This window comes from Mytilus galloprovincialis, chromosome 1 (assembly GCF_965363235.1).
Source record: "Mytilus galloprovincialis chromosome 1, xbMytGall1.hap1.1, whole genome shotgun sequence".
Lineage (NCBI taxonomy): Eukaryota > Metazoa > Mollusca > Bivalvia > Mytilida > Mytilidae > Mytilus > Mytilus galloprovincialis.
The window spans coordinates 120,120,400-120,140,865 of record NC_134838.1 but is presented as its reverse complement, the minus strand read 5'-3'; positions in this window follow the sequence as shown (position 1 = coordinate 120,140,865).

Sequence of the window (20,466 nt, the reverse complement as noted above, 5' to 3'; positions counted from 1 at the left end):
ACATTTGATATATGATACAATGAAAATACAAAATCAATAAAATAAGGGGTGAATAAATAAAGGCAACAGCAGTATACCGCTGTACCCATTTATAATCGTTATCCCTTTCTAACACATTTTTTTATTTGTTTTTCAATAGTCAGGATTTTACACACATCGACCCCTACACTACCACATTAAAAGGGTATCAGAGGGTTACATATAGAAAATATTTCTTTTTTTTTTTTTTATTCAACAACAGTATTGCTCGCTGTTAACAATTACTCCACTGACACAGCTATCTCAGTGAAGGTCCCTGTTTCATTAGTACCAGAAGTTAAGGGATTCTTCAGGTAGATAAACTGCATATTGTTAGTCGTTTACAAAATATTATAAATATTACATCAATATAGATAAATAATGCTATTCTAATTATATTAAAGTATTTATATTATCTGGTCTTATTTTCGGAAAATTTTCATAGTTCATCCGAGTTTGGGATGACTTCTATCGGTTTCCATGTGTTTCCGGATAACGGTTTTTTCAATCAATATCGAAAAAGATTGTAATTATCTTTGATCTACATCATTATTCAGGTAAGACAGCTATAATTTGAAAGAATAATAGTCGTACGGTAATCAAAGAACAACTATGCTGTTTTTTAGTTTTTTTTGTAATGTATAATGCCTCGTACCAGATTATAATATAAATATTGTAATTAATGTCTATCAAGCATCATAAATAAATACAAAATTAGATAATAAATTAATTAATACACAATGATAACTTTACCAACCATGTTATCAGTTCAAACAATTCAAATACACTTAAATAATTTTCCTAATATTCCTTTTCTTTCATGGTTAAAAAAATTGTTTTGTAGAACGAGCCTATTTCTAAACTCAGTTTTAAAAACAGAAAATACATTTATCTTCTTTGTTCTAAACTCTGACAAATAGTGTATTTTGTGAATTGAAAATATAATAACTGTAAGAAAAAAATTAATATCATAATATTCTATATCATTTATTTTGTAACCCCAAATCAAATTTTTTAGTGTTAAAATGTGTTTTCCAAGTTTAACTTTTTCTAACAGATTAAATATGTCTTTCCAAAATTTATCAAGAAAGTGGCATGTAATAAAAAAGTGTTCATAATCTTCTGTAATATTACAGTGATTACAGTCTGAGTTTTGGCAAATTTTCCATTGTTTTAATAAAACTTTGTTTGGAAGAATAAAATGTAATAGTTTCCATCTGAACATTTTTAATTTATTTTCTTTCAAATAATTATGAACAAATTTTAGTATGTTTTGAGCTTTATTTTCTATGTTTTCAAAATTTAGTAGTCTCTTCCATTTGTAAAAGCCAATTGGTATTTCTTTATCTTGTTCTAATAGTATTTTGTAAATTTTACTTGTTTCTAATTTATTTATATTTTGTTTAAAGTTATCTTTGTCATAAATATACACAACATTATCTGTTAGTACATTAGTTGTTCTTGAACATTGTTCCACTAGTATTGTAACCCATTCTTTTGGTATAGCTTTTTTTAATTTTAAAAATTCAGTAATCCAGTTTGTCTTTTTATTAAGCATTTGTCTAATAAATCTTTCTGTTATATTTCCAGATTCATCTATGATATCATTTATGTATATTATGTTGCTATCTATCCAGTTTTGGAATAATAATGTTTTTTCTTGAAATTTTATCCGTTGATTTCCCCAAATAACTTGTTGGCGGATTAGTCTGTAGATTTTTGGGTATTTATTATTATTATTTTTGTTCTTGATCCAAACTTTGATTATATCAAGATAAAACTCTGGTATCTTTTTTATATCTGGTATTGAATTTATACTATCCAGATTCATTTGCAATATAAGAAGATTATTTCCAAATTTGTTTAAGTAAAATTTTGGTATTACCGTCCAGTTTAAGAATTGCTCTGCATTTAATCTTTTAATCCAACCTATTTTTATTGTTTCTATGTATTTCTCTAAATTAATCATTTTTAATCCCCCATTTAATTTGTCGTAACTTAGTACGGAGCGTTTAACTTTTTCTGTTTTGTTATTCCATAAAAATTCATATATCATTTTTTTAAACTGGTTTAAATACTCTTTATCTATGGTCGAGACAGATGCTAAAAATGTAATATTAGGAATAATTAATGATTTAGTAACTGTTATCCTTCCTATCATGGTTAAGTTTCTCTTTTTCCAATTAAGAATAATTTTTGCTGATTTTTCTAAAAGTTTTTCAGCATTTAATCTTTGACACTCTTTTTTATTATGACCAAAATATATACCTAGGCTTTTTACAGGTATATTTGTCCAGTTAATATTTTCATATTTATCTTTGCAGTTTTTTTGCTTCCCAAGCCAAACACCCTCAGTTTTAGCTCTGTTTAATTTCAAACCTGACAATGTTCCAAATGTTTCAATCATATTAAGTGCTTTTGAAATGTCTTGTTTTGTTCTAAGAAAAAGATTGGTATCATCTGCTAGTTGACTTATTTTTAATGTGTGAGTTTTGCCATCAAGTTTAATTTCAAAGCCTTTGAGGTCATGATCTTGTCTGATCCTACATGCTAAAATTTCAACAGCAATTACAAAAATTATCGCACTACATGGGCACCCTTGCCTAATCCCACGAAAAATGCTTATAGGTTTTGAAATCCAACCATTGTTTATAACTGAGCTTTTAATATCAGTATATAGAACTTTAATCCATTTCAACATTGAACTTTTGAATCCAAATTTGTTTAAAGCTAAAAACATGAAATCCCACTCTAAAGAATCAAAAGCTTTAGAGAAATCTAAGAAAAGAAGAGCTCCTTCTATGTTGAATTTTTCTGCAAAATCAATGATATCTTGAATTTGTCTAATGTTATATCCAATATATCTATTTTTTACATACCCATTTTGATCCCCATGAATAATTTGTGGTAATATTTTACTAATTCTTTGTGCTAATGACTGAGCTACAATCTTTGTATCTACATTTAATAATGTTATTGGCCTATAGTTATCTAAAGATAGTGGGTCATTTTTTTTATGTAGAAGGGAAATAACTCCTATTTTTTGTAAATTAGTTAACTCCCCTTTTTCATATGAAAAATTGAATGTATTAACAGCAAATTCTTTCAGATCTTCCCAAAATATCTTGTAAAACTCTACACTTAAACCATCAATGCCTGGGGCTTTATTGAGTTTCATTTTAAATAGAGATTCTGTGCATTCCTGGATACTTAATAGACCTTCCATACTTTCACTTTCTTTATTGGTTAATTTATGATCAATTTCTGTATTCATAATGTAATCTTTAATATAAGTTATGTTAGGGTTTGAACTTTTGTATATATCTTGATAAAATTCTCTTTCAAGTTGCAATATTTTTGTAGGATCTCTGTGTATCTCCCCATCTTTATCTTTAAGGGCTGTTATTGTTTTTTTTGTTTGCCTAGATTTTTCTAATCCTAAAAAGAATTTTGTATTTTTCCCCCTTCTTCCACCCACTTAATTCTAGATCTAAGAAAATATTTCAGTATATAATATATATCGCTAACAAATTGATTTTTACAATTATAGAATCTAAGGTTACATATACATTCTTGTCTTTCGTCTTAAAAACAAAATCATTTAAAGACAAAAACGCATTAAATATGAACATCAAACATTTATTGAAACCTGTAAAATACTTTAGAAATAAATACTAACATATCCTACAGCTGAGTTTGTACTCAAACTAAAGACATTTAATGATTATCCAAATATTTATTGTGCATATGGTTCATTATTCACATTGATAAGTTAAACCTTAGAATCGAAAATAGGGTGCACGTGACAAAACTAAAATATAACAAATAACAAGAAACATAGTTACACAGACACAAACATGGCAAAATTGGTACAACTGAATTAAACGTAAGTGAATTGGAAATAAACATCAATTTGCGCGAAAAGTACGAATCAATTAGGATTTTGTTGTTTACTGTGTTATATCTAATAAAAAAATTGTTATTGACAACTGATAAAATATCTGGCAAAATTTTAAAGTCAAATTTTTATGCCCCATTTATTGGCATTATGTTTTCTGGTCTGTGCGTCCGTTCGTCCGTACGTTTGTTCCGCTTCATGTTAAAGTTTTTGGTCGAGGTAGTTTTTGATGAAGTTGAAGTCCAATAATCTTGAAACTTGGTACACATGTTCTCTCTGATATGATCTATCTAACTTTAATACCAAATTCGAGATTTTACCCCAGGTCTACTGAACATAGAAAATTATTATGCGGACGGGTCATCCGTGTACTATGGACACATTCTTGTTATGCAGAGTCTTTTTTCTTGTTATTCTTTATTATACAACAAAGGTAACTAACTCTTTAACAAATAAATGCAACAGTAGTATACCGCTGTATACCGATAGTATACCGAAACTTTGATAGAAGAAAAAAAAAAACAAATCCGGGTTACAAACTTAAACTGAGGGAAATGCATTAAATATAAGAAGAGAACAACGACACAACATTAAAACATAAACATGGGTAATGTTTCAAAGAAAGTATTTTTTTACAAATTCAACAACAATTAGCCAGTTTACAAAATTCTTTCTCTTTTAGCTTAGAAATCAAGCTTTATTTGTATCGTCCAAAAATGTACTCATACATAATATATATGTGATGCATGCTAAAAGAGAGGCAAAAAATACCAAAAAAGGTACATCGAAACTCCTAAGCCGACAAAAACTGACAACGACAACTTTAAGTAAAAAGAAATGGACCAAAAGACAAAGAACAGTATATAAAACACAACATAACAAACAAATGACCTATTAAGGCGAACCCGACTAAAAACTTGGGATTGATTCAATGCCTGTTTTCTAGTTAATTTTATTTTAATATGATTTCTTTTACATGTAAGATGTACCGGCATGTATACTTAGTATGTATAAGTTATTGTAGCAAAATAAGAATTCTCTTTGAAGCTGTAACAACTGAATGTATAGACCATTCAAGTATAATGACAAGGACGACAGTAAAATGATAGAATATTAGAGGATTAGATAACGTCGAGATTACTCCAGACTTACTACTTATAGTTTTACAGTTACAACTTGCACTGTCGAAGTTTTGTTTATGACGCATTGTAATTGACTAAAGCAGAACAAATATCAGTGCATATGACATGTTTGAAGGCATCCTTTCTAACATTTGAGACATATTTTTTTTATCATAAAAGGTACCTGAAACTTTACAAAATACATAAAACGATCGTATTAATTCATTCTCAGGTTGAAAAGTATAAAAATAAAACCACAATCGTTATGGATGAAAATAAATGGGATATTTTAAATTTTGTAATAGGTCGCTTTAAGTTATTACGGATAACATTTCGTCGAATTAACGAAAATTAGAAGAAATGGACTAGTATTTATATGAAACATGATGTTGCCGTTATTGCTGAAATCGTAGTTAAATTGCAATATGTTTGATCATACTTTTCGCATTAAGCTGTATGTGGCGCTGTTAATAAACTGAGGTCATTTTAGGTTGCATTTCTGTAAATATTGACAAGGCAATTTCCCATAGGAACTCCTTTTATGGCTAAAACTGTACCACTTTTACTATGAAGTTTTGAAAAATTTTATCCTAGAATTGAAAGCTGATATGCAAATCAATATTTTTCAAAAGTCAAAATATAGGGCTGTGCGGCATTTTTGCAACGTTTATATGCCCTGAACTTCTCAGAGTTTAAACGAACACCAATTTTCTTAACCACTCCTACCTAAAATGAAGGGTTACCACAGTTTTCAATATAAATCATATGCACATGTTTATTTACTGGTAACATTCCCAAGTTATGTCTCTGTGAGATGGAACACAGAGAGCATAACAGGGAACCGGTATGTAAACAAAATTATTTTCTATGCATATTCAAGATCTTCCCAAAAGAGGCGTGGTTTGAGAACAGCTGTATTTACAAAGTGCAAACTTTAAACACAGATTATTCAAACAAAAAACTCAATAAACTAGGATAAAATGTTTTACCGATTTTCAAATCTCATAAACCAATTAAGAAAACAAAAATCAAGGTAGTAAACAACAACTTAGTGAATAAATTAGCTATGAATTGTGTCTATTCTATAGCACCGGTGATTAATTATTCATTCAAAAAGACCTATCCACCTGACTTTTTTCAATAAGTACTGAATAATGTTCTATCTAATCTCCTGTGGATTCGCTTTGAGGAACCGTATAACAATTTCTTAATCTAGGTAATAATAAAATCGAAAACAAATATAACTTGATGATATCAATTAGATCAGTTGAGAGTTTGCACTTAAACTGAAGGAAAATGGCAATGGGTATATTACGTCAAACACTTTCATATTAGATTGGCAATTGTGTTCTTAAATCAATGATAGCGTTATGATTAGACCTTTGGATTTATTATCAATTCAATTAATGACGAGAACATCGTTTGGAACAGTGATTTAGTGTTAATAAAGCGATTAATATGCATTATGTACGCATTACTTAGACCTCTTACAGCAATGTTTGATAGAGAACAACAGATAGTTCATATGTATCATTAATTATTTACGTGCACTTGGTTCATTGATTTCAATAATAACACATTTTTTTAGATTGCTTAGTAGTGCACTCATATCAAACATACGTTAAACAGATCTAAAATAACAACTCGAAAGAAACATTTGATAAAACCCACAATAATTTGTACTAATGAGGTTAAAGTGTCTTTTTGCTATATACACTGATATGAAGTGGAGTTGAAATTCGGACATAACTGAGTGATTTTTGATGTCTCGTATTATTAAGACCAAATTTTGTATGCTCCGCGTACGATAAAAATGGGTGTTGTGTTTTCAAGATAGTGGACCATTCGTCATTCTGTCTGTATTTCCAAATGTTATTTCGTGTAGTATAAAGATAAGTTTTGTTAACGGCAGTTTATCCTCAACTTTTTATGAAGTTCGAATTCAGTGTTTATACACATGACGGTTTCAGTTTGTGTTTTAATATCCCTATGGTATCCTAACGCTTTCTTTTACCACGAACGGAAAGGGAAGATAAATGGCTGACCTGTGTTAGGAGCGATTCATATCTCTTACACGAAAAAGACACCCTTATACATTTCGAAAAAAGAGTAGGCTAATGCCTCTACAAGGCAGCACTCGCACCCGCAAAGTGGAAAGGGGTTAATTTAAGTTGTAAAACTTGTTTTCCTAAAAATGGAAACATGATAATGGGAGCAGGTATCATGACTGGTTTATTTTGTATGTCCTATTTGTCTTTCACAATACTGAATGTTTACATTGTAGATAAGTTCGTTGGTCTCCTTTGAATCATTTGACATTTATTCTTACATGGACCCTTAAGCTTTATAGCTTACAATGCGTTCTGCTTTTCACGTTGAAGGATGTACGATGACCGGTAGATGTTCAACTCTTTGTCATTTGATCTCTTCGTAGCTATCTCCATGACACTCATTCAACAATTTCTTGTTTACGTTTATTTTCTTATTTAAAGATTTAAGGATGTCTAAACTAATCATAACACACAATTCTTTTTTTAAAATTATGACACGATGTTGACTGCTGTACGCCTATTTTTGAATTTTTAACCTTTTATGTCTGTTTGCTTTGTTCAGACATCATTGTCAATATAATAGAAATTTGATGCTACTGTCAAATAAGTGATAGGTTTAGCTTGCTTAAAAACCGGGTTAAATCCACCATTTTCTACATGGGAAAAGGTCCGACAAAGTCAAGAATGCGACAGTTAGTATCCATTCGCTTGATGTGTTTGAGCTTTTAGTTAAGCCATTTGAAGAGGGACTTTTCTTTTTGAACTTTCCTCGGAGTTCAGTATTTTGGGGATTTTACTATTTTCATATCTTTGTCGCGCACACACTGAAATAGCTGCAGACTATTCACTGACCAGGGGAAATCTGGTGAACAAAATAATCTTACTTTAATTATAAGATAAAAACTATGAAATATTTGGTAAGGTCAACAAGAGGATATAAAAAAGAAGATGTGGTGTGATTGCCAATGAGACAACTATACACAAAAGACCAAAATGACACAGACATTTACAACTATAGGTCACAGTACGGCCTTCAACTATGAGCAAAGCCCATACCGCATAGTCAGCTATAAAAGGCCCCGATAAAACAATGTAAAACAATTCAAACGAGAAAACTAACGGCCTTATTTATGTAAAAAAATGAACGAAAAAACAAATATGTAACACATAAACAAACGACAACCACTGAATTACAGGCTCCTGACTTGGGACAGACACATACATAAATAATGTGGCGGGGTTAAACATGTTGGCGGGATCCCAACCCTCCTCCTAACCTGGGACAGTGGTAAAACAGTCCAACATAAGAACGACCTATAAAAATCAGTTGAAAAAGGCTTAACTCATCAGATGGACAAAAATACAAGTGGACGCTACATATTCTATTAAGTTAAACTTCAACCAAATTTTTCAGGTAAATGTTCATATAGCATAAACACACTATTAAAGTGTCCAAGACAAATTAACAACCAACCAACCGAAACTAAGCTACAACTTACCAAAGAAATGGTTTCCAAATAACTCTTTTTGTCAAAAGTGATGTGTACGTACATCAATCGCAAAAACAGTTGGTAATTTTTTTTCGTCATCATTGTTGCCCGAAGAAACGTAGTTAAAGTCATAATAAAGCCCGAACTTTGAGAGCATTTAGAACCAAATATTCCAAAAGGCTTTGCCAAAACTAGCTAAGTGCAGATAAGTAGATGTGGTATGAGAGTCAATAAGACAACTCTTCATCCAAGACACAATTTATAAGATGATAACAATTATAGGTCAAAGTACGGCTTTTAAAACGCTCAATACGCACAGCTATAAAAGGTCTTAAAATTCAAGCAGGAAAAAATACGGGTCTTATCTATATAAACAAACAGGGAGAATGAGAAACTCATATGAACCACACCAACCACACAGTACGACAGAATCCTGACGCCTGCATACGGAGTAGATATCTCCCAATTGATACGATGTTCCCGGGCTTGTATATCATGATTTCCTTCATAGAGGGTTGCTTCTCACAAGGAAGCTATTAAACCAAAAATTTTAAATGGTGAAGTTGAAATCATCCCTTCGTAAATTTTACGGACGCCATCACGAGTTCGTTGATCGTTTTAGAATTACCGTTTACAGATGATATTGTATATGTTCCTTATGTCGTAACTACATTACCCTTCCCTTTTCACGAATGTGACCTACCGAATTAGACTATCAACCGGATTTGTAATAACATAAGTAACACAACGGGTGCCACATGTGTAGCAGGATCTTTTTAACCTTCCAGAGCATCTGAGGTTTTTGGTGGGGTTCTTTTTGCCTAGTCTGTAGTTTTCTATGTTGTGTCTTGTATACTATTATTTGTCTGTTTGTCTTCTTTTTAACCATGGCATTGTCAATTTGTTTTCAATCTATGATATACCTCTGGTATATTTTGCTCCATTAGTTAACTTCTGAAACCACATTTAGAAAAACTAGTCAGTCTGAAGACATCTCTATCTTTGAGTAACAACTCTGTATTTTGACTCATACTCCAGTAGAAAATGAATAAAGTCTTTTGTTTGTATTTTCATACAAAACTAATATAACCGGATATTCTGTTCGTTTGTTGTATAACGAGAACAATTATAATATAATATCAAAACTATGTGTTCATTGTCTTCAGCTTTTATTACTATATGTTGTGAGGAACCTCAGTAATTATAAACGTCCTTGAAAGATTGCAAATTATTCAAGAGTTTGACATGAAAAGTGATGTGTCATTACCAGCATCCTTATTACTTGTGTGAAATTCGGATGTTAATAGGAGACATGTTCCTTTAAATTACGTTGGTTGTATTAAATAAATTCTTTTCACTACGACAGTGTTATATTCGGTAAAAATCCGTACCATAATCAACAAAGAAAGACTGAAACAATACACTTATTCTGTCAAAAAAATTACCTGTTAAAGACATAAATACAACTAATCTTTTTTAAATCACAATTATTATAGCTCTTCTTTACTTTAAGGACCCAGATATATCTAATAGAGTTTGGTAATATGTGTAACAGAATCTATAAATTTTATAACATGAAACGCACGGAAATTTGATTTTATAGTCAACGACTTACAATATAGGAATGTCAAGACCACTAAAACCGAAGGTAATTTTATCAGTGTAATTATCACAAAAACAAAACATTCTCTAATGTGCAAATGTAAATAGTAATTAACTTTTGTTTTCCATCATATCAATCATTTTCAAAATACACAAGGTCTCCCGTGGGAAGGCTTTTCTGTAACATTGTCAGCTTTATTTTTTAACACATGGCCTTCAAATCGGTTTTACAAAACAAACTGCCATTGTGCTATATACATGCAAATGAATTTGACAGTTGTCATATCTAAAATAATGTTGAAATTGCAACATACAAATAGGCATCGTCCGTTTTATGCCATACATATTTTCTAAGTTACAAATAAAACATGTTTTTATGATTCATTACGTGATTAAACATGGGCATACGAACCAAAATTGAATAGGAAACATCAAACTATTTTCCGTATGAGGCCAACTTTGATACATATAACATAAATTCCTCTGAGATGATTATACTAATTATAAAAAATTGTTATTATATTACTGATGTTCTATCTCAAATAATGTGTACAATATTTGTATATTTTTGTTATTTCCATAAATGGGTGAACATGAAGTCCAGACAGTGAATAAATAAGCGAGTAACATGGAAGCTATGATGAATTATCAATTAAAAGGCCAATAATCCTGTCTAAAACCAAACTAATTAACTCTTAGCTCTGTAGCATCAAATCACTATATTATAAGAAGATTCTCCGACAATAATTATGAGTTTAATTGCCATTGTTTAAAATGTGTTTGTCCTGTTAACGAAATCTGTTGTAAGGTTTCTATAAATCATCAGAACAATTAGGTAGATTTATATATTATATTTCCTTTCATGTCAAGTTATTTGCAATTGCTAGAATTGCAAAAATCACGAATAAAAGGTTTAAATTAAAAAGTTCGAATTATCCAAGAATGTAAATAAACTCATCATAGATACCCAGGACTAAATTTTGTATATACACTAGACGCGCGTTTCGTCTACAAAAGACTCATCAATGACGCTCGAATCCAAAAAAGTTAAAAGGCCAAATAAGTACGAAGTTGAAGAGCATTGAGGACCAAAATTCCTAAAAGTTTTGCAAAATCCAGCTAAGGTGATCTATGCCTGAGGTAGAAAAGCCTTGGTATTTCAAAAATTCTAAATTTTGTGAACAGTTAATTTATAAATATAACCATATCAATGATAATTCATGTCAACACAAAAAAGTGCTGACAACTGGGCTGGTGATACCCTCGGGGAAATAAATCTCCACCAGCAGTGGCATCGACCCAGTGGTTGTAGATAAACTCATCATAGATACCCAGGACTAAATTTTGTATATACGTCAGACGCGCGTTTCGTCTACAAAAGACTCATCAGTGACGCTCGAATCCAAAAAAGTTATAAAGGCCAAATAAAGTACGAAGTTGAAGAGCATTGAGGACCAAAATTCCTTAAAGTTTTGCCAAATCCAACTAAGTTAATTTATGCCTGAGGTAGAAAAGCCTTAGTTTTTCAAAAATTCCAAATTTACAAAAAAGTGCTGACAAGTTGGATGGTGATACCCTCGGGGAAATAGATCTCCACCAGCAGTGGCATCGACCCAGTGGTTGTAAATAAATATTCCTTTGAAGTAGACTTTATTTTTAATCAATTAATATCCAGTTCAATATAATATTCAAATATAATATGCTATTTTGTGTCACTAAAAATATTTCAGACATTAGTTTTATTGTATTATATATATAGTAATAGAATAAAATGCAAGTTTTATCAATTAATCATTTTTAAGAAAGAAATGTATGTAGCATAGATTTGATATTAACGGAAGATATCTTTAACATAGAGAATGGAAACAGCGAACGTGTCAAAATAACAACAAACCGACCAAAGAGTACAAACCAACAGATATTCGATGTCACAAAAGAGGGACTAAAGATACCAAAGGGACAGTCAAACTCATAAAATCAAAAACAAACTGACAACGCCATGATTAAAAATGAAAAAGACAAACAAACAACAGCACACATGACACAACATAGAAAACTAAAGAATAAACAACACGAACCCCATCAAAAAACTAGGGGTGATCTCAGGTGCTCCGGAAGGGTAAGCAGATCCTCTCCACATGTAGTCAAAACATTTACTAAATTGTATCATATGTACAACGTACAAGGACACCATTCGTAAATTTAAATCAACATGTAGTTTTCTAAAATGTTTAGGTATTTATAATCCAATCTTTTATGGTACTATAATTTATAATATACAAAGAAACATGTCGTAATTCGTCTGTAACCTATTCTGACATTTCTCTTATTTTATAAGAGCTTTACTATGCGTATTGCCGTGCGTTTTTTATACTACATTTGCCAGAGTTATATGTGAAGGGTTAAAATTTCACATAACATGCTTAACCTGACAGCATTTTTGTGCTTATCCCAAGTCAATAACTTTTGACCTTCGTTAATCCTGAATGTTTTATTTTTTTAAATTTTTTGTTCATTTTTATGTTTCGGTGTGACGTCATTTTTTGCCGAACTAGGACACATTTTTAAAGTACCAGTTGAAGCCAGAATCAAAATGTGGTATATTTTACCATGTTGAAAACCCATTGATGGCCTTCGCCTGGTTGCTGTTCTTTGGTCGGGATTTTGTCACAATTTCATAAGTAGAAAAAATAATGAAAAAGACCAAGGCACTGAGACTGGAATCACATTTTGATAAACATGAGTCGTCCGCATTGAGATCAACATATTACACATTTATTATTCTTAACTATTATCGATGTAAAATTTAGAATGGAAATGGGGAATGTGACAAAAAGACAACAACCCGACCATAGAGCAGACTACAGTCGAAAGCCACCAATTGGTCTTCAATGCAGCGAGAAACTTGCGCACCCTAAGGCGTCCTTCAGTTGCACACTTTCGAAAATCAAGTTACATCAGATTTCTGACCGACGTTTTATATTGGACAAACAAGGGCTACAAAATAGAACTTTAAATAATCATGATAAACCAAATTTCTAATTGAAATCAAATTTGTACTGTGCTATCTCTGTCCTTCGTCAATAATTTATAAATAATACAGGGGCATATAAAAAAAATAAAGTGGTATTGAAATTACTTATTACTTTTACTTCTAAATATTATTACACATATTTTACATAATTAAAAAACCATACATGTCTGTGAGCATTTTGATTACATTTTGAAATATTTATCTCTCATATATAATCCCAAATTCTGACCTCTGTAAGTAAATATGATCATGAGTTGTATAATTGTCGGAAAGAAAACTGTATTGCCATTTAATGTGTCTTAACATTTAAAGGCACAGAGTTAATAGAAAAGTGAATAAATTAAAAACAAAGTAATATACATAACTGTTTGTATTAGTGAGGTAATTTAAATATGCATTTAAACTTCAAAGTGTAATTGATGATATCTGTTTAGACTAACATGAAAAATATCAGACGTGTATAGGTAAAGCGTCTTGAAAAGAGTCATTTATAGGAGTATCTATTCTTTAAAGTACTTATTTATTCAATACTGCATATGGAAAGTAAACTGTGTACATGTAGTTGTGCATATCCTTATTTACATTTTTCTGTGGCATTCATACTTAACTTTCGTATTTGGAAATCAAACGAAAAGATTTATTATCTAAAATATTCACAGTGAGGTATTATGTAAACATAAAAATTTGATTATTACATCAAACAATATTATGAGTGTAAACCTTTTAGTTTCTACCACCATCAGTTTGTCAGTTAAATGTTACTTGGATACTATTAAAGACAAAACTGAGAGGCTTCACAAATACACTGAATAACATCATCCCGTCAAAGAGAAGTTGTCTAACGTAGTGAAAAACCAAGAGGCTTCAAAAATACACTAGGTAACATCATCTCGTCAAACAAATGTTGCCTAAATACGGGAGACCGAAACAAGCGGATTCACAAATACACTGGGTAAACACATAAGTTATTACAGATAAAATGAAAGACTTCGGGTCAAATCATTTAATTATTTAGTTCTAGAATATCAACGGTTTTAGTATCAAAATGTTGTTGAGTTCAAAGTCTCTACATGAGAACATGACAAATGTCATTGGATTCTATTTCATTCATTACTGACTGTGCTTATATTTTAATGAGTTGAATTGAGCCAAACTATGATGTATACCACACCAGGGATACTTCCTTCCTCTTTAAACCTGCTGTTTTATCATTCATTATAACACAAACAGAATGTAATTGTCGAAAAACGCCGTCATGAAACAATGCAGGAACGTCACGTTTCTCTGTCGCTCTGTATCAATTTATCAATAATATGTATTGCGAAGTCTTTCATACATCCAACTAAATTTAGCAACATTTTATAACATAAAAAGCAGCTCAATAGTTAAAAATTATTCTTTGTAGGCAGATTACCGATACCAAAATAATAGCATATCATAATAGTATTTGTGACCGTCACCTTGAATATAGATAAAATCAATATACAAGTACATGAATTTGAAAACGAAATTAAAGAAATTTGCCGGATAACTCTTTTCTTTTGTTTCTTTAGGAATGTATGAATTATGCTTCATATGAGTACAAATGCAATGTAGGTAAATGAGGAATCAACAAAATATATTTCTATGGTGAGCAAAATTACAAAGATGTACAAAGTATACTGGGATTATATTCTGAATAGGGACACAAGAACTGATATATTCGTGTTTACTCAAATGCATACTCAAATGCATACTGGTTGGAATTATGTTAAATCGTTTAATTGTGCATAGTCATTACTGTTTATCCCGCTAAAACTGAAGGTGCAATGAAATAAACAAGGAATGACCAATTATGAACAGTCATATCTATTACACTATCTCCGCACTTATTTTCACCAAAGCTGTCTTCATGTGCAACACGACGGGTGCCCATGTAGATAAGGACCTTCTCATCCTTCTTGTGCACATGAAATCACCTCCTGGTTTCGGTGGGATTCGTTTTGGTTTATCTGTAGTTGTTTTTTTGTCGTTTTGTCATATGATGTTGCCATGGCATTATAGTTTGTCTTTGACTAATGAGTTTGAACATCCATTTGGTATATTCCACCTCTCATGATGAAAACAGTTTTTATAATCAGAAAATAAATCCACCTTAAGCATTGTGTGACATCAGCAGATAAAACTAGAACCGTGGAGTAGTATTAAATGCATCGGACAACAGATAAAAAAGTGCATCGGACTACAGATAAAAAAGTGCATTGGACTACAAACACAAAGGTTCCTGGTTTGATGCCCGTGACGGGGAGAAAATTTCAGGGACTGACCTGTCGGCTCGACCTCGACCCCATTTGCAAGAATGGTCTTGAGAAACGATGATAGTCCGTCGGAAGGGAACGATAAATGGTGGGCCCGTATTAAGAGAGAGTAATATCTCTTGCACGTAAAAGACACCTTTGTAGATCTCGGAAAAGAGAAGGCTAATGCCACTACAAGGCAGCCCTCGAACCCGCAAAGAGGAAAGGAATTAGCATAAGTTGTAATAACTTATTTCCCAATCCATTATAAATACATATGTTTAAACTAACAACAAGAACAAAAAAAAAACCAGCTAAATAGAAGGACAGATTCAATTCGATCATGGCCATGCGATGTTGCCAATGTATTTGAGTAAACACTATATTTGAAATGGAGTTGATACAGGGGTTAAGGGGGAGCGATAACTTACATTTTTCTTTATGGGCTGTGACATTTTTTCTTCGAAAACGTACCAATTTAAATGAAAACATTTATATATATTTGTTTAGGGGACAGCTGAAGGACGCCTCCGGGTGCGGGAATTTCTCGCTACATTGAAGACCTATTGGTGACCTTCTGCTGTTGTGTTCTTTTCTATGGTCGAGTTGTTGTCTCTTTGACACATTCCCCATTTCCATTCTCAATTTTATTAACTATACTTAAGTTCAATATTTAGAATATATATAACCCATCAAATCAGGAGACAAATTAACAGAGTTTTTTTGGGAACTTATTTGAAAGGTGAATTTTCAAATCAATAGATTTAATTTGACAAAATTATTGACCATTGACGGGGCACTAGCTCTCAACTTCGTGGTCACCGATTTGACTCAAATTCTCATATTTGATTTATAATAGTGTAAAACATTTATCCAAACTACCAAAAGTCTAAAATAAACAGTTTACAGAGCATGGGGTAGATAATATGTAGGTTCTTTTCGTGTGTATTTTAGTCCAGACGCCATCTAATTAACTATCGATTTGACCTCAGATGACCATATAAGCGATGTAAACATGAATGAAGATATGAATAGATTAAACCAACACGTGCAATTGGATTTTTTTTTGACATTTTTTTTTAATAACCAGTACACGTACAATGCATGCGTTGTCAATCTCTAGCAAGGGGTTAAATTGAAGTTCACATGAATACAGATTTAATATGGTCGACTAATTCACTTGCAAGTGAATGAGTAATTATCAATGTTTCTTCGCTTCATTTGACAAAATTGAACCATTTTGGCTGCTAAAAGCGAATTATTATTTCACTATTTCACTTTCATTATTGATTGAACAAAAAAAAATCTTACTTTAGTTTTTTCATATATCTCGTAGCTAGTGCCCCTTTAATAATGTAATAATCTCAATATTCAAATATGATAATAGATCATATCCCATATCAGTTATCAAAAGGAAATGCATTTTAATAACGGATGTCATTGAAAATAATCTTGCAAAATGATGACCATATTTTGGCACTTCCCCATTAACCGAACATGCGAAGTTACTCCTCCTCTTCTGGAATAAACGAGAAGGTATAGACTATTTAGTTAGAATTTGTACATCTGTAATTGCAACACTTAAAACAATAATGTTTTTGAATCAACAATCACTATTCTACAAAAATATAATCGTGTAAAATGTTAGGAATTATTGAAAGACTTATTCAAATGATAGGGAAAAAATGCAACTATCGAGTTCTAGTCTAGTAAAGTATAAGTTCACAAAAAATCCAAACTCAATGGTAAATTAAAGATAAAGTCCTTAGAACCTACAAAACAAACTTCCAATTATATTAAGAAAATATAACTTAGCATTACCCCATGTAATGTTATTGTGTATATTGTTTTAGCCTTCTCCACACCATCATATATATGTTTTATATTATATACTGTTACATGTTGTTTATTGGTTTTATTTTCTTGTTTTGTGCCAAAAATAGCATGTACATTGTTTAATATCTGTTTTGTGTTTGTATGAATTATTTACAATGGAAAACCAACTTTGCCAATTTTATTTAATGTTGTATCCTAAGAAAAAAAACACTGCTACCAATTTCCAAATTTCAAGTATTTTTATTTTTTTATTTTTTTCTTATAATTTTTTTGTTTTTGTTTTGCAACTGTTTTTTTTTTTATTTCCTTATTATTTTCTCTTCTCTTCCCACTTTCTCTCTTAAATAAAATTCTGGCTTTATTTATCAATATTGAAATAATGGATACACAAAATATATTGTATATATGTTATAATTTTAAATACTAACAATTACTAACAAATTTTCTAAATATACAATCTAATGTTTAACAAGGCCGGGATAAGGTACCGGTACTTTGTTTTTGTATCAAACTTACAAATAAAAAAAAAATCAATAAAGTATATAATAAACAGCAAAAAAAAAAAAAAAAAAAAATATTAAGAGAAAATGACTGAAAAAACAACTGACATTCTATAGCATGAAGGTATGTTGTAAGTGTTTTATGTCTACATAGTTTTGGTTGCTTGATTCCAACCTATTTCACATTAACCAACTATAAAATTGAGAATGGAAATATGTCTGATTGGGTTTTTCATCGAATTGTTTTTCATTATTTTACAAACAGGAAAGTACAAACGGACTTGTACACTGACATTGGTCAAATTTGAAATTTAACCGCTTTTTTTTGTATTTCAAAATGTATCTGGATGACAATAAATGTTAATACATATAAAACGCTAAAAAATATTTTGATTTTATTATGGTATATAACAATTCATTCCATATAAGCAAATCTGTTCGTTTGTATGTATTTAACACACATACATGATTCAGTATATAACAGTCGTAAATTTCGCTTAAACAAAACTCCAGGAATCAAGAACTATAAACAAACTTCAAACAGAGATATTCATTATGTGGTTACGTCTGTTTGTGTTTTATTTTTCCACAGGTTATTTTGAATTTGTTTCGAACGTTGTACTTTATATTTTGAATTAACTATTAAAGGTTCGTCAAACGTAAGTACTATTTTATCATACAAAGAGTTCGTTCTATTCGGAACAACAAACCCCAGTCCATATCTAAACAAAGCACGTGATCTTGACGATTTGAATTGTTGTGGTGTTTTACTATCGAAGGTTAAGATAAGAATTTTCTTGATTTTGTTTTTTGTGAACAAATCCCAGGCTAATATATATTCCATGCGCCTTGTAAATCCACCACTTTTGTCAGAATCGTACATTCCGCTGGACTGAATAACGAGACCATATTTACACTTGTTCATATTACATTTAATATTGTCTTCCTCGGTACGTCCAAGCCATGCATCGCGACATGGGATATATGTCGTCATTTTCTTTCTTTTAAAGAACTGTTCTAATATTACGAGTACAAAGTAACGTATTTCTAAGCTATCATCGTCAAACGATATATAGACATCAGTTTCCCATGACTTTTGATTTTTTTCTGAAGAAAATATTCTCTTTTTTAAAATCATAAACTCAAAGTGTAAACATTGATACATCCAAAAACAAGTAAGAAGCAAAGATATCGGAATAATAAAGGATAGCGTCCAATAATATGTCTCTATTTCATAACATTCCGAAAACTCGTTTAGCATGTCCTCAAACGTTTTGTTTTTATAGTTCGCGCATAACAAAGCATATGGGTAATGTTTAGAAGCGTCTTTGAACAATCTCCATTCACCGATCCAACGATTTTCACAACTACATTGTATCCCATTTTTTCCGAAATGGAAAATGTCTGGTTCTAGATTTCTTATATTTTGTGGCAAGTCATTTAATTTATGTTGCATCAGGATGATATCAGTTGCAGATTTTAGATTCGAAATATCATCACTTATTGTTTTAATGGGATTGTGTCTTAAATCTAAAGTCCTTACTCGGGAAAAATAAGCATGTCTTGGATGGACATTTGAAATTTTGTTGTGACCCATATCTAGTATAATGTCATGTTTAAGTATCACATCAGGAATAGTCGAAAATGCATCACTTTTCAATGGCGAATCATTCAAAACCGTCGGTACTGTAGCTGGAAAATCAGTACACGATTGATTTGAACAGTTCACGATGATAGCAAACTGATTTGGTTGTGCTGTACATTCGCATTTACAGTCCCCAATGGTTGGACATGAATCAATTATGTCACACGTCATATAATCACGTAGTGTTTGATTAAAATACAGATCTTCAATACGTATATTTTCCAGGATACTTGGACTACGGCAGTGGCTTTCACTGTATTCTTTTGAATATATCCGACTAAATTCATAGTATTGTAGATGAAAAAACTCTGCGACCTTGCAATCACAGTCGTATGCTAAACCACTGTATCTACCTTTGCCACACGGAGCATATTGTTTGATTGTCCTCTGGTCTATCTTTTCAGAAACTGTAAATATCGGGTGTTCGTTAATAGACACATTTGAGAAATCAGAATCGCCGCATATGAAACCACTGAATTCTCCAAGAAATGACTGCCCTATATTTGTCATCTCAATGGGGTTTCTATTATTAGCATAGCTTCCCCCACATATGGTTTTATTCACAATGAGAACGTTTGAGACATCTAGTTTTGCCAAATAGTTACCTTCAAAATTAAATGTCATAATATGGATGCTTCCGAAAATATTGTAGTCCAATTTAGATATTAAATTGTAGGAAAAGTCCACTATTCTTAATTTTGTTAATCCAACAAATGTTTGGTTGGAAATGTATGTTACTTTGTTGTTTTTCATAATCAACGTATCCAATTCTGTAAGGCACGTGATATTACCCACGGATCTTAATTGATTCCAGGATACGTCGACATATAGTATACTAAAATTACAAACATTTTCTGGGAACATCGATAAAATTCCATTGGTATGAATAAAAGTTATTCGATTATTGGCTGGAACAGTATTTTGTATCAGTCGACTGGAACCCTTCACATTGGTGATTTCCAAACTAAGATACTGTGGGGAATAATTTAGCATCT